This window comes from Protopterus annectens, chromosome 14.part0 (genome assembly GCF_019279795.1).
Source record: "Protopterus annectens isolate FY-2018-M chromosome 14.part0, PAN1.0, whole genome shotgun sequence".
Classification (NCBI taxonomy): Eukaryota; Metazoa; Chordata; order Ceratodontiformes; family Protopteridae; genus Protopterus; species Protopterus annectens.
This window is the reverse complement of record NC_056748.1, coordinates 631,101,879-631,117,835: the sequence shown is the minus strand read 5'-3', so window position 1 is coordinate 631,117,835 and position 15,957 is coordinate 631,101,879. Positions and strand designations below refer to the sequence as shown.

Below are 15,957 nucleotides of genomic sequence, written 5' to 3'. Positions count from 1 at the left end.
GAGTATGAGTTTAGTGAGGGGAAGCAATGTGGGATGACAGGTATCCAATCACAATCTGGAATGTTGGAAAGTGATGAGTGTGTGAGTATGAGTTTAGTGAGGGAAGCAACATGGGATGACAGGTATCCAATCACAATCTGGAATGTTGGAAAGTGATGAGTGTGTGAGTATGAATTTAATGAGGGAAGCAATGTGGGATGACAGGTATCCAATCACAATCTGGAATGTTGGAAAGTGATGAGTATGTGAGTATGAGTTTAGTGAGGGAAGCAACGTGGGATGACAGGTATCCAATCACAATCTGGAATGTTGGAAAGTGATGAGTATGTGAGTATGAGTTTAGTGAGGGAAGCAACGTGGGATGACAGGTATCCAATCACAATCTGGAATGTTGGAAAGTGATGAGTATGTGAGTATGTGTTTAGTGAGGGAAGCAACGTGGGATGACAAGTATCCAATCACAATCTGGAATGTTGGAAAGTGATGAGTATGTGAGTATGAGTTTAGTGAGGGAAGCAACGTGGGATGACAGGTATCCAATCACAATCTGGAATGCAATCAAAGGAAGACTATGCTGAGAACAGAGAGCATGGTAAGGAAAGGATATCGATACATTAAAAGTCAACATAAGTTTGTGAAGAGAAGCATGCATACTTGGGAGGATGATTAGTGTAAGAAAAGAAGGTGAAAATGAATGTGAGCAAAGAATCTGCAGATGCTCTGGATTAAAGACCGAATCTGTGATGTTGTTATAAGATAATACCCACACTTGTTCATTTTCTCTTAAAGACATTGGTGAAGCAGTTTTACTGTAAAGATGGCTGTAAACCTGTCTTCTGGTCAGAGCATACAAGTCACTTTTACAAAAAAACAATGTCTTCCCTGTAACTACCCAGTGGAAGTGGCAGCAATCTTTTATTTTGGACAGAATAGGGTACTCTATAATAGTAAGAAAATTTTAGTTTTTTCAAGAAGGATTTTTTTTTTTACAATTTTGGATAATGATATATCAGATATAAAGGATGTTACATACGAATCTGAAAAATGCTAGTTAATATAATCTGAATTAAGAATAGAAAATATTAATAATTGCAGAATGACAGAATCCAGAATGTTTAAAAATTAATTTCTGCCTTTCTCCATGATGTTCGGTAGAATGCATGACTTTTTTTCTTAGGTTTTCTTGCATGTTCCTCTTGCATTCCTTTCATTGTGTCACTCCTCAAGAGAGGGATATTTAATGCAAAGAGTATGACTGCATCTCCAATTATAACCGGCTTGTTATGTGTTTGAGACATAGATGCCAAGAAATTCACCTCAAGAATGAAACTCGAGTGGTGAATCTTGGCATATACGTAGATAACAAATAATACATTTTCCTATCTCATATTTGTCACCAGAAGATCCCCCAAATAGTAAGTTTTCCCAGCCATAGATCTAGAAGCTGATACTTCATAAACAGCTTGCAAATGGCCTTATCAGCAACTTGTAGCATCCACCAGTTCCTGAGATGTAGTGGAAATGATGCATAATGCAATGCTATTGCTTGGTGAGAATTATTACCTAAAATATTGTCTAGCTTCAATCTTTACCTATAGAGGGGGGTTCTGCTACTGTATATGGAAATAATTACATTATGCTTCTGCTTGTTCCATACAGCCCACATCTACCTGCCCCCCCCATTTACAAGGAGAGAGAAGAGCTTTACAAAGAATGATGCTTTTCCTTCCATGCCAAGTAAACTGTAACATTAGTTTCCTGATTTTCCTTGACCACTTTGAAGTAGATGGGGTGGGGAAAGGTCTTGGAATATACAATGGTTTAGGATAGAAAATCAAAGCAGGTACCTTACCCCACCAGGAATATCTTAATTTCTTTCTGATACAGGCATGTGCACTAAAAGAATGCAGGGCATAAGTAATATGTCCTATGCAGACCGCCTCAAGGCCCTATCCATGTATTCTATCTCCTACAGGCTGTTGAGGAGAGATCTATGCCTGGCGTACAGGGCACTGTCAGAACCCACTCTGATGGACCTCCTGCATATTCACAAAACAAACAGAAGCAGAATTAAACCTTACCTGTGATATAAATAGGACCTGCTGGAGGGATAGGTAAGTAACAAAGAGACTACCCCATCTATGGAACAGGCTCCCCATCCATGTGAAGCAGAGTTCTTCCCTAACCCAATTCAAGTGCAACTTGGACAATTGGATGGGAAACCGGAAATCCATCCCTGGTTTGGCAGCTATGTCTCTAATGTAAACAGGAAACCTGAAAATGGTTAATTTCTCAGGTCCATGCTTACACTTATCAAGGGTATCAGAACTTGTCGGAGATTTGGGATGCATGGCTAGGCATAAAAAGGCCCTTGTGGTCATTAGCCTAGTAAACACCTATGAACCTATAAGTATTCCTCCAGTGGTTTAAGGTTGCATGTCAGCATCTGAGCCATGTCCATGTAAAGCGTGATACCCAGACACTTAGATGGTGACTAGTACCATTTAAATGGGCTATTTCATCACCTACTTTGAAGTTGCTCTGCCTTCACATTGTCTGGAAAAATAACGGTTTATCTATATTTACTAAATACATGAACATATCAGGAAAATATCAAAAATTCCAACTATCTTAAGTAGAGAAGGAGCAATTGTGCATTTTGTATGAAAAGGTAATGACAACAGGCCAGGATGTGAGCTTCATGAAATAAACAATAAAGCAGCAATAAGCAGAAATGGAAATGCTATTATTGAAGCTGCAATATCTAACAGAAGATAAAGAGAGAACTAAAGCTGAGGGAGCAGAGTAATACTATGCAGGGCCTGACAGACTTATAAAGACAGAGAATGGATGATCTTAAGAATCACTCAAGATGGAGTAACAGCAGGATAATTAGAATACAAGAGAGTTTGAACAACAGTGAACTGGTGCAGTTTATAATACAGATATTGCAATAACCATTTATGATACCAGGAAATCAAGAAACATTACTAAAGAGAATAGACAGAGTGAAATGATGGCAAGTAGCAGCAAAAGCAGACCTGGGTATACTTTGACATGTTTCTATTCCTTTGCTGTAAAAATTGAAATAATAAGGCAAATAAAAATACCTAAAGTTTTCCCATTTGCAGGGATGTACATAAAACTGGTTAAGGATACTTTGGAAGCTCTGTGTAAGAGAAGAAAATCTATGCAGTAGGTATTGAACAAAGCATCTAAAATCACACCTTCGCCAATGAAAACTATGCCAAACAGGGTCCAACTAACAAAATACTTGAGCAAAAACTTTAGTAATGACAAAAGTTTTGGTGCTTGTTTTTATTTCAGAATCCCTTGGCCTTTTCTTTGCTACATATTGAATGAACTAAAATACCCTGCAATTCTGGAAGTACAGTGAGAAGGGCAAGGGTTCAGGCTGCACAACATGGAGGAAGTTCAAAGTTTAAACATAGACAGCTAAAATCCCAGGCAGTAAATATCTCAGTCATCTGCAAGACACGGGCTGGGAGTGCAAACTTAGAGATAGGAGAGGTGAAACTGAGACATTGGGAAGATGTGCAATGTCAGATGTTGAAAACCATGCAGGGAAAAAGACAAGACCAGGAAGTCAGACTGGCTGCATGGAAGTAAAAGAGATGAGCAGTAATTTAACAAATTGTAAAGTCAACCACAAGGAGTCACTGAGCTAATCGAAGGAAGGACACTGAGGAAACTCGGAGCTATAATATATAACATTAAGTATCCTGTTTTTTGTTTATTTTGTTCTTTATTTCTTTGTTATTTATAGCACTTTGTGTACTGTGTATTTTTCTAGCTAGTTTCAGTGTGTGTGAGGTATTAACTGGAAATTGTCCACTTTTATTAAGCATCTGTTGGGTTGTTTGTTTCTGATAACTTGTTGCAGTTAAACTTTTTTTTCTAGAGGCTCCTTTACCTGTTTAAAACTTTCATTTAAAGGTTCACTGCTGCTTTTCAGCTGTGAGTAACATTTCTGCAGTTTGTTCTAAGTTGTGGGAATATTTGCAGCATTTCCATATTCAGGCTTGTATTTGGGCCTAATGTTTGTGGAGGCTGTGTGTCTGAGCACAAATTCAGGGACATCTTGGTTTAGCCAAAGCCATCAGGCATTTCAGTGAGAGAGAATTGTTTGAGGTCATTGACTGACTGAGGTCACCTGGACTACAGCTTAGACTAAGCACCTCATTGGTTCTTTTGAGATTTCTTTCTTAAAAGCTGTCTCAGGTTTCAACCTTCTATTACCTAAGAAGTTCACTTGTGAAAAAAAAAATGTATCTGCTTTTACTGTATTTGTGTTTCTTCCTACTTTATTTTGCTTTTGTGTCATCTTAAAAGTACTCAATTGTATTTATTACTGCTTGGTGTAACTCAGTCTAAGCCTTTTAGTTTAAGCACTTGGGCTTCAGACCAGTTGTTTTACATTAAGAAGGTTAGTGGTCTGCACTGTAGTGGCAGAACAGGTAGCTTACATCCTTCTAAGTTGGGAACCGCTGATTGAGGGCCCAGTGTCTGTTATTCTAAAAGTGTATTAATTCTGGTTTAAGCACTTGGGCTTCAGGCCAGTTATTTTACATTAAGAGGGTTCCTGGTCTGCACTCTTGTGGGAGGAGAGGCTGGACTCTGCCCTTCTGAGCTGGGAATTTCTGGTTAAAGGCTTATAGTGCCTGCATATTTGAACTGCTTCTTACTGAAATTGGTACACCTTGTTTGCTGTAGCATAGACTAGATCCATGCCTGCTGAATCTAGCTTTGTTTGTATGCTTGTTGTTTGCTTGCTTATTTCCCTGAAACACTAATTCCACCTAAAACGCGGCTTTTCAGCGCTTCTGTGGATCCCTAGTGATATCTGCATTGCTTACTGTACTTGTTTCCTTGTTTCACTTGAAAGAAAGTTACTGTTTGTCATTTTTGCATTTAAGTTACCTGTAACACATTGCATTTAAGTTACCTGGCACTTGCTCACTAAAGCAATTATATAAGTCAACACTAAAAATTTAAAAGCACTACACCCTCACAAACTCCCCTTGAGTACCTTGTTCCCCATTGGCCCTTTTTTTCAATTATAAAGGAATTCCCAATACTATTCTAGCATGTCCAAAGGTCAGTTGTCAATCTCCTCTCCGGTCCAGCTGGTGAATCTGGGAATCTTGAGGCAATGTTACAACTGCCTCATGTACACAGACAACCCTCTCCTCCTCCCAACAAATTCCAACACATGTGAGAGATGCAATCATATAGGCAAACTGGAGGCTAAGCTCTCTCAACTCAGTACTAGCGTAACCAGTCAAGAGGAGAAGGAAACCACACTCACTACAATTCCAGTCTCACATAGACCTATCACGACAGCAAACCAAACACATAAACACACAAAAACATACTCGGAGGCTCTAAATAAAAATCTGCCTAAGCAGCAGAGACCTCCAAAGCAGACACCCAAGCAACCGCTACCCCAAAACAAAACACGTGCAACACATAGCTCACAAAGCCAGTCTGCCGAACAGTCACAGCCCTTAAGGCTAAACAACACCCCTGATACACTTGTAATAGGTGACTCTATCATCAGGCACACTGATGTCCCACTCACCAGGCTGAACAAGGAGAAGGTCACAGTGAGCTGCCTGTCGGGCGCTAAGATCTGCCAAATAACACAAGCACTCAGGTCACTCCAAGGCAAGTACAAATATGACTCAGTCATTGTCCATGCTGGTGTGAATGACCTGAGACGTACCTCCCTGGACTACATGAAAAGAGACATAGAGGAGCTCTCTGAGCATGTAGCCCAGGCCAGTATGACCCTGACCTTGAGTAGCATCTTACCCTCACCAAGAATGATGCCACAATATGAAGACAAGATGATCAATTTCAAAAATTGGCTTAAGTATTGGTGTCATTCAAAGGGGATCCAATGCCTGTCAGCCTGGGATGACATGCTCGACAAGCCACGATGCTTCGCTAGGGACGGCTTGCACCTGTCACCCCTGGGCTTTCGGATATTGGCAAAGGCTCTTGCTACCCCCACAGTGCCTTTTTTAGGCAAGGCTCAAAAGACAAACCCACCTCCATAGGTATCACCAGGGATAAAAAACTAAGAGTAATGCTACTCAACGCCAGAAGTCTAAACCTCAAGATGCACGCACTTGAAACTCTCCTTAACATGGAGAACATCGATATCTGTGCAGTAACAGAAACCTGGTTCAAGGCTCCCGAGAGCACTCCGGCACTATCAGGTTATACCCCATACCATGCTTTTCGGCCCCAAAACTTGGACCGAACCACAACAGGAGGGGGAGTATAAATATACTGGGAGCATTACTCTAGCTCCAACACTCTAGCCCAAAGGTTCCTAGAATTTATAAACTCAAATGCTATGGAAGAACTTGTTACCACTCCCACAAGAGGGGAAAACATACTGGACCTGATCATCACCAACATGGGGACTCTATGCTCCAGACCAGAAGTGTATCCCTCACTGGTAAGATCAGATCATAAACTAATCTCACTGGATATTCACATCCCGACCCCAGCCCCTGCCCAGAAAACCACAGTGAAAAACTTCTCTAAAGCAAATTTCACACTCCTCAAAACTGAGGTGGAATCCTTCAAAGGCCTGTGGAAAATATGGCTCAGACCGCAGAATCCTTTATAAACGCATTCTATGAGCACCTTCAGGAATGCATGGATCATGCAAGCCCAAATAAAACCAAGACCCAATCCTCCAAAGGCAGGCATCTTGTCTGGTGGACCCCAGCCGTAACCAAACTATACAATAGGAGGAAGCTACTACATGATAGAGCAAAATCCCAAAAAGGAAGGCATCTCTGATCGGTATTAGTTAACCACTACGGGCACTCCTAAAATCGTCTAAGGCCAGCTTCGAGAGAAAAATTGCACAGGACACTAAGGATAATCACAAGGCTTTCTTTAGTTATGTTAGGAGCCTGGGTGGGAATTCTCAGATGTGCTCAGAATTAGTCCAAAATGACAAAAAATACACCAAACCCACAGACATTGCCAACATCCTAGCTGACAGGTTCAGCGCATACTCCCCCCCACTCCCCACGTAAAGGGCAAATATCTATCCCAGCATAGTGCTACCCCTCTGACATCTCAGATGCTCAGGTAAGAGCCGCCCTCTCCAAAGCAAAAAACTCAGCATCAATGGGACCAGATGGTGTCCCGGGCTGCGTCCTACATGAACTCCAAAAAGAGCTAAACCCAAACATAAAACTACTGTTCAATCTCAGCCTTACTACAGGATATGTACCCAAAGAGTGGCGTACAGCAACAGTGGTCCCTCTCCACAAAGGTGGTGCCTCAATGGATCCTGGAAACTATCGCCCCATAAGCCTGACTAGCTTGGTCTGCAAAGCTATGGAAAGAATCATCATGGACCTCATAAATAAAGATATTGGGGACCTACAGACACTAGATCCTACTCAGTTTGGCTTTGTTAAGGGCAGATCCTGCCTCTTAAACCTGGTTGATTTCTTTGAAACAGACACCAAGGCCATTGACGAGGGGAAGGTGGTCCACACAGCCTACCTGGACCTTGTAAAAGCCTTTGATACAATACCCCACTCGGGCATTATAGATAAGCTCACCAGCTTAAATATAAACCCCTATGTCACTAGATGGGTTGCAAACTGGCTCAAGGACAGAACCCACATGGTTAGAATTGCTGGAGCCATGTCAGACTCCAAACCAGTTACAAGTGGCATCCCACAAGGCTCAGTCCTGGGACCTCTCTTGTTCGGTATATATTTCTCGGAGGTACAGGCCAATACGGAAGGACTGTGGCTGACCAAGTTCGCAGATGACTGCAAACTGGGCACCATAATCGACTCTCCAGCCAACACAAGCATCCTACAAAAGGGCCTCATAGAAACAGACAACTGGTGCCAGAGCCATGGCCTCAAGCTAAACACCAAAAAGTGTATAGTCATCCCCTTTGGCAAAAACAAATTGCCCACAAATTACCACATAGGTGGTAATCCATTAAGAACAGAAGAAGTAATTAGGGACCTGGGGACCCAAGTTGATAGCAATATCTCATTTGACAACCACGTGGCCAAAGTGGTTAGAAAAACATTTTATATAGCCCACCTAATCATGAAGGGATTCATATCTAGATCAGGGGAGGTCATCGTGCCTCTTCACTCATCCCTCATCAGGCCCATAATTGAGTACAATGCCCCTTTTGGGATGTACCTTACCAGACACCTGCAGCAACTGGAAAGACCCCAAAAGTACCTCACCAAGAGGATCAAAGGGCTCAAACAGATGCCATATGCTGCCGGTTAAAGAAACTCCAGCTCTACTCAGTGGCATACCACCTGCTCAGAGGCGATCTGTGCCTGATGTATAAAGCCATGTCCAACCCGGAATTAATGGACATGCTGCACCTCAGAAAATCCAAATCCCATTGAGCTCGAGAGACTTGAACCTCAGCACTGAAATAAATAGGACATGCTGGAGGGACAGATTCATATCCCAGAGGCTCCCTTCACTCTGGAATAAAATCCCAGTCCAGGTTAGGCAGAGTCCCTCATTGACTCTCTTCAAGAGGAATCTTGATGAGTGGATGGGAGATCATAGGTTTACCCCGGGTATCACTTCTGTGTCACTGTTAGACAGAGGCACAGTATACTAACCTCGAAAAAGGGCATAGCAAAATTAATTTAAAATGGGTGGTGAAAGCCAAACACACTCTGGCTAGGCTTATAAATGCCCTAGGCCAGATAGCCTAGTATGAACCTATGAACCTATGAAAAGATAGACAAGGTCGTGGAGGGGAAACAAGTGAGAGTTATAACAAAGGGACAAAAGAAAGAGAAGCCTCTCCCAGGGAAGATCTAATCACAACAAGAAAAGGAAAAAAAAAAAAAAAGCAAACAGAGACAGACAATGGAGAGTTCAAATAACAAAGGAAGATGGTGCTTCAGATTCTTTGGATGATTGAGAAAGGAACTGCTGGATACATGTGGGACTAAACAAGCCAGATAGAAACATATATAATTAATGTCAGAGTCAAAAAGGTAGAAGGCAAGACTACAGGAGGACTGAAAATGACCTCAGAAAGAGAGAAGCATTAAATAAGTTGCAGAATGGACTTGAAAGGCAGGTGACTAAGGAAAGTACAGGAAGGAGGTATTAAGTGAAACAAATATTTACTATGTGAAAAGTGCTACAGGGAAAAGACCATCAAATTTTTGCAAACAGTGGGAGGAAATCTAACAAATTCCCCAGGCAAAGATGGGTAATTCATTCAAGTGGGGCATGGGGCAAGACCCCAAAGTAAGCTGTACATTTTTCATAGCTACATATTGATATATAATAAGCTGCAATAAGTATGTTTAATGTTTAAGTCATAAAAAAAATTAAGAAATAATGTCTTCATCTAAATACATGGGACATGAAAAGGAATGTTTTGTGGGAAATAAAGGAAAAGTAATCTAAAGACCAATGCACAAACAAATGTGAAATAAAGGCATGATGGCTTATAAGTTGCATAGTAAACAGCTTTACAGCATTAAGTAAAAAAGATTTTGGACTATCACAGATATGAAGCTGGCACTCCAGATGCGTGAGGAGCAATGGGCTGTAGAGATCAATGAATGGGGACATCAGTACTGGGTTGCTATGTAGTGTATTAAGGGAAGGGATGCTCCGTGGGAACAAAAAGAAAACCATAAAGGACCCATGTCTAGGCACTATCAATGCATATACAAGAGCCCAAAGTCAGGGATCTAGAAGCTGGGATTGGGGAACAGGAGTCTGAGTACAGGCAGCTGGCAATCAACATAATGCTCAGCTTGGGGGGTAGGCCAGGAGGAAGGGTCATGCCAGATAGCAGCAAATGGGAATGCATGAAGGAGCAGGCAAAAATTACATAGGAAATAGAGCTGTCAGGAACACTGGATGTTTGTCAAATCCTATCAGAAGGAAAAAAACAGGTATGGTTGAATAGAATGGGGGAGAACTTGTTCTATTGCAGGAAGTAAAATTTAAAAATAAAGATGGGATGAAGATACTCTGTTATGACTATTCAAACAAATAAATGAACCACAAGGCAGGGAGGGGAAAGAGAGGAGTAGCAAGTGTATTTCAGCAGGTTTACAATAACAGTGTGAAGTCCGGAGGGTGAAATGTGACAATGTCTAACCCAACATTGTCGAAGCAGAAATCTCACCTCTATTTTGACCCATGTTAACGCTTGTTTCGAGGTCAAATCCGAGATGTATTTCAACAATGTTGGTATTCGACACTGCCACTTTCATGGACATGGTTCGATGATACCATCATTTGACCGAGTCTGCTTCGACATTTCCATAGTAAACCTTTCAACACCTGGCTTCTGACAACCACAAAAAAGTGATAAAAAGTGGGAGAGGAAGATGGATCATCTCACAGAGAAGGAAAGAAGTTATATGCTGAATAACAGGAAACGTGCCAAACATGGATAAAAGATATTCTACAAGAAGTGGTTTTGCTAACTAGGCTCGGACAAGCAGAGTTAGAATAGAGATAATAGGAGAGACTACAATGCCACTATAAAACCAGAAAAAGATAAGTTGTGTGGAGGAAGGGAATATATCAAAAAGTGGAGACATAAACTAGCACAAGAAATAAAAGAAAGAGAGTGACTGAATATATGGAGGGAAAGGTATCCAAATGAGAGAAAATTCATCTTCATAAGAAAGGATTTGGTACAGGTAAGTTGGTTATAACAGGTTCATAGTGAAATGAAGCATAATGGAAGAGATCCAAATAAAAAGAGACTTACATATCAGATTGTGTGATAGTGAGACTTAAGGTAAGTGTGTAAGAATGGAAAACAATTATTCACATGGGTGTGTTGTTGGGTTAGCAGTAATTGAAAGGAGAGAGGTGAAACGTAAAGACTAATAAAGAAGTTAATACAGACCAATATGAAAGCCAGAGAGCAACAGGAAGAATGCTGGCTACTGTCAGGGGAAAACTGATGAGGACAGAAGGAAAGAAGGAATGGTGCCTATGGAACTGTTGAGAGAGGGAGTGAGGATGTACAGAAAAACATCTGGAAGAAATCTAAATAGAAGGAAAATACTGCAGATCAGAGAAAAAAATCAATAAGAATGGAAGTGGAAAGTAAAGTTATTAAATGGCAATAAATTCAACAATGGTCCAGAATGGACTCTTGGTGGATAGTAAGGAAGATAAAAAGGAAACAGCCTGCCAAGAAATACAATAACAAACTGGCAGAGATGTGTACAGGATAAGGGACAGATGGTGAATATTTAGAAGATGATGAACTAATCATGGAAATATTCAAGGAGAAAGAATGTACAGGGACATATACTGGATACTGTGCAATGACACAAGCTAAATGTACAGATGACAAGGAATGAGATAAGAAAAGCAATACATAAGATGAAGGAGAGAAAATTGGAAGGCTAGAATGACTCCCTGCAACTTTCGACAAATAGGAAGGGATGGAAATGTCAAAAGTCATAAAGGGAGCAATAATACAAAAGAATATAGGACTTAGACAAAATGTCTGAAACTATGAGGGGACAGATTGCATGATACCCAAAGGGGACGAAAATATGAGGAAGTAGGAAATTATAGCCCTGAACCTTTGATTAATGCAAATATCAAGATTTTGGTAAAGATGTTGGCTGGAAAATTGAAGTCTTCCAAAAATAATAAAATCAGGACAAAATAGCTTTTATAAAGGGAAGGAAGGTGGAAAAATCTCGCAGGAACTGCTAGACTTTATGAACAGGGAGGAACAGAAGTTGTAAGGGAAATGTGGGATTGTAATTTGACCTGCAGAAAGCCTCTGATATTGTGAGGTAGGAATTACTATAGAAATTATTGCAGCAAAGCAGGTAGGATAAAAGATCATACATTGAATATAGGCCACATGCAAAGACACAGAAATTGAAATAGTCATAAATGGATGAGTATCTGAAGAGGCAAGGATATTGAGAGACACCATACAGGGGAATCTATTATTAAAGGACTGTTCATGCTTGAGATTGAGGAGCTGACAGTAGAAGTCCGGCACAATTTAGTAATGCTTGAAGAAATGCAATGTATAAAAATCTCATTTTGTGTCATATGCAGATGATTGTATGTTATTGGATGTGGCTGTAGCAATGGAAACCATAAGGTAGCCTTTTGAGAAATTTAAGGAAGCATCAGGACATTGGTGGAATAAGAAAAAAACAGTTGTTTTAGAATTAGGAAAACTGAATGAGCAATAGGTGAAATAATAGAGGCAGAGTTCTTCAAGTATATTGGTCTCTTTGTTGGGAATACAATAAGAGAGACAGACAACAGGCAAAAGCCTATAACAGGTTAGAAAAAAAGGTAAATGATACATTCCTTTTGTGTGTGTGTGGGGGGAGTGGCACATATCCATTGCTTGGAAAACTCATTGCAACTACCAATAATCCTTCATATCCACAACATATGGATAGACCCCAGGGACAAAGGGCTACAATAAATGCAAAAACATACAGAGGACTGACTCAAAAGGTAAAGGAAAAAGAATGGGCAAGGCAAAACTGACAATGAATTTGAAAAGGGGGGCTGGAGGATCCCACATAGCTCAGTGTATTCACTGTGATGTAATATCATGGATATAAACTGAAAGGTTGGTTAAACAATAGAGTAAGGAAGGTGGAAAGGTGGAGAAGCACACTAAAGGACACAAATAAAGTAGAATTAAAAGAAATGTGATGCATGAACTGCAATAAAGGGAACCTCAGAAAAACTCAGGGAAAAGGAGGTTGGGGCCAAACACAGGGATGAAAACTGAAATCTGAAGGAGAAGTGGAATAGCTCAGGATGAATATATGGTCTGCATAGAAATGGATGTTAGGGTAATATTTAAAAGAATTAGGGATTTAGTACTAATATACAGAGTACCAGTGGCCTAGTGGTAGAGCTACTTGATACTCAGGGAGACCTACAGAAAGAAAACAGTGATGGCAACAGGAGAAAGGAATGGACAGGAAGGGGGGCAAAAGAAGTCAAGTTAAGGAGGCAAAGGACCAACAAGATCTATGAAGCATTAAGGGAAAGTGGAGCCATCCATGAAGACAGAATGAGAAAGAATTTGGAAATGGAGGAAAATGGAAGGCAGCAGCAAAATACATGTGGAAAGTTCAACAAGTGGGAGATCAAAGCCTGCAAATACTGCAGAGATGCTATATAACCTCCATGAGCACCATATAACCAGCTGGCTAACTGTTAAGACACAAGAAGTTAGGATAGGGTAATCCACCTTCACAAAGAGTCCAGTCCCAAATTAAGTCCCACAAGGATCAGTGCTAGTGAGTTTCCTTCTTTGTATACACTTCTCTGAAGTCAAGGCAAATCTCTAGGACCTCTGGCTGACCAAGTTTGCAGACAGCTGCAAACTAGGTGTGGCCATTGAATCCCTAAATGCAGAGATACCTTTCAAGAGGGAACAGGGGTTGACACATGAAAACAACTGAAGCCAGAGCTATGGACTAAAACACAATGTGAAAAAATGCATACTAGTACCATTTAGAAAGACAGCCATCCCCAATAATTACAGATTGATAATGCACCAATAAAAGTAGACCCAGTGGTCAGGGATCTGAGAACGAATGTTATAAGTAACCTGATCTTTGGCCACCATGTGTCTATTGTTGTGAGAGAATCATTCTACTTTGCACATCTTAAATAAGCACATGTGATCCAGGTACATAGAGGTCATTGTTCCACTGCACTCCTCTCTCATCAAACCAGTCACTAAGACTAACCTTTGGCATGCACCTGACCAGGCATTTGAAACACCTTGAAAGACAACAGATAAAAGGAATACAGGGAGAAAACAAGTATTTTGCAATCACAAAACTGTATCACTGTACTCAGTCTACTACAAACTGCTGCATGTCAGTCTATGCCTAGCCTACAAGGCATCCTCTCATCACAAAAGGATAGATTTGTTGCACTTCCTCCTGCTCACTACCGTCCTTCTCTCTCAGTACTTTACTCCCCCACTAATGTACCCACTCTCTCTCTTCTACTGTATTAATCCCTCACATTTCGCTTTATATTAAACTCTACTATATCCTTAGCTTTGATGTGCTGCAAAGCTGCTAAGTATAGTAAATATGTAATTTTTCACAATTTTAAAACACATATATAAATTAAGTCAGAAATGATCTACTTTATGTAAACATATCTACCTGTTGAAATGTTAAGGATTATTAAGCTACTGTTACTGTAACTATGTATTTAAAATTACTGATGTAAACATAACTGACAGATGAAAAAGGACCAATATCCAGTCAAACTTTCCCAGTAAACACATGTAAAATAAATTAATAAATAAATAAATATCTGCAACACAGATACTATCAGAAATACCAATTCTAAGGACCAAAACATCACCTGGAACATAAAAGGACATGCTGGAGGGATAGATGTGTCTGTCAAAGATTGCAACTTCTTTGGAACAATCTTCCCAATCATTTGAAGCAAAGCTCATCCCTAACCATTGACCGTGAAAGTCCAACTCAGCAAAGCCTGTTTTCAGTGGAGGTCTTGGGCGAAAAGCTCCATCACAGTACATTTATATTAAAAGTGAATTTCAGACAGATCTCAGAAAAACAACAGTTACATTTCTCATTAACAACAAATAAATAAATAAATAATATATAAATATATATATATATATGTGTGTGTGTGTGTGTGTGTGTGTGTGTGTGTGTGTGTGTGTGTGTACACAGTTCTTGTAGCTCTAAAATCTTGCGGGAAGTAAATGGACTGATACTGTAGAAGATGCAACATTATTGTAAAGAAGTTTAGTGTTCTTACATTTCAGTAAAGAACAGTTTGCAGTAAGTTCCTAACATTTCAATAAAGAAAGGTTTGCAATGAGCAGTGGCGGCTCATGATATTGGACTGCAGGAATGCAGCCCCCCCCCCCCCAGCTGTGAACCACAATGAAAGAATCCTTAGAAAGTTGAATCTGGACTGCTGTTTAACCAGTCTGGATTCAGGAAGAAGGCAGCAGTCTGCAGATGCCCCAGGAGTCTATGCGGTTAGCACTGCATAGAATGGAAGGGGATCGGACTGCAAGATCTGCAGTCTTGGGAACAAGATGCAAAACAGGAAGGGGATCAGAATGCAGTCTTGGAATGAACTGCGATACAGGAAGGAACAAGGTCCAAGAAACCAGAACTGTGCATTTCGGTGCCTATTGAACTGTCTTGCAGGAGGATACTCTTGAACACACTGTAAAAGTTGCAGATTCCAAATCTGACTTCAAACCAGTGACAAGTGGAGTACCACAGGGTTCAGTCCTAGGACCTCTCCTCTTTGGTATCTACTTCTCTGAAGTACAGTTTAACACAGAAGGCCTCTAGCTAACGAAGTTTGCAGATGACTGCAAACTAGGAGCCATAGACAAGTTCACAAATGATGTGGACATCCTACAGAAAGGCCTCACTGAGACAGATGCCTGGTGTCAGAGGCATGGCCTCAAGCTCAGTGCCAAAAAGTGCATTGTCATCCACTTTGGTATAAACTCTGTACCCATGAACTACCACATAAATGGCAGTCTACTCAATGCCGAATGTGTGATAAGAGACCTTGAGACCCAGGTGAACAGTAGTCTCTCCTTTGCTAATCACACTGCCACAGTAGTCAGGAAATCCTTCTATGTGGCACACATCACAAAAGGGTTCTCATCCAGGAAAAAAGAGGTCGGTGTTCCCCTCTACTCGGCACTCATTAGACCCATTATAGAGTACAATGCCCTTTTTGGAATGTACCTCACAAGACATCTGCAGCAGCTGGAAAGGTGACAGAAGTACCCCAAAAAGAGGATTATTGGCCTCAAACAGATGCCCCACACTGACCGTCTCAAAAAACTCCAGCTTTACTCTGTAGCATATCGCCTACTCTGAGGAGATC

At 40.7% G+C, this 15,957-nt stretch overlaps 1 protein-coding gene across 1 annotated transcript in view; it reads left to right on the top strand.

Moving 5' to 3' along the window:
- Positions 1-15,957, top strand: part of LRRTM3 (leucine rich repeat transmembrane neuronal 3) — a 1,115,649-nt gene that overhangs the window by 608,532 nt on the left and 491,160 nt on the right. The window lies entirely within an intron of this gene.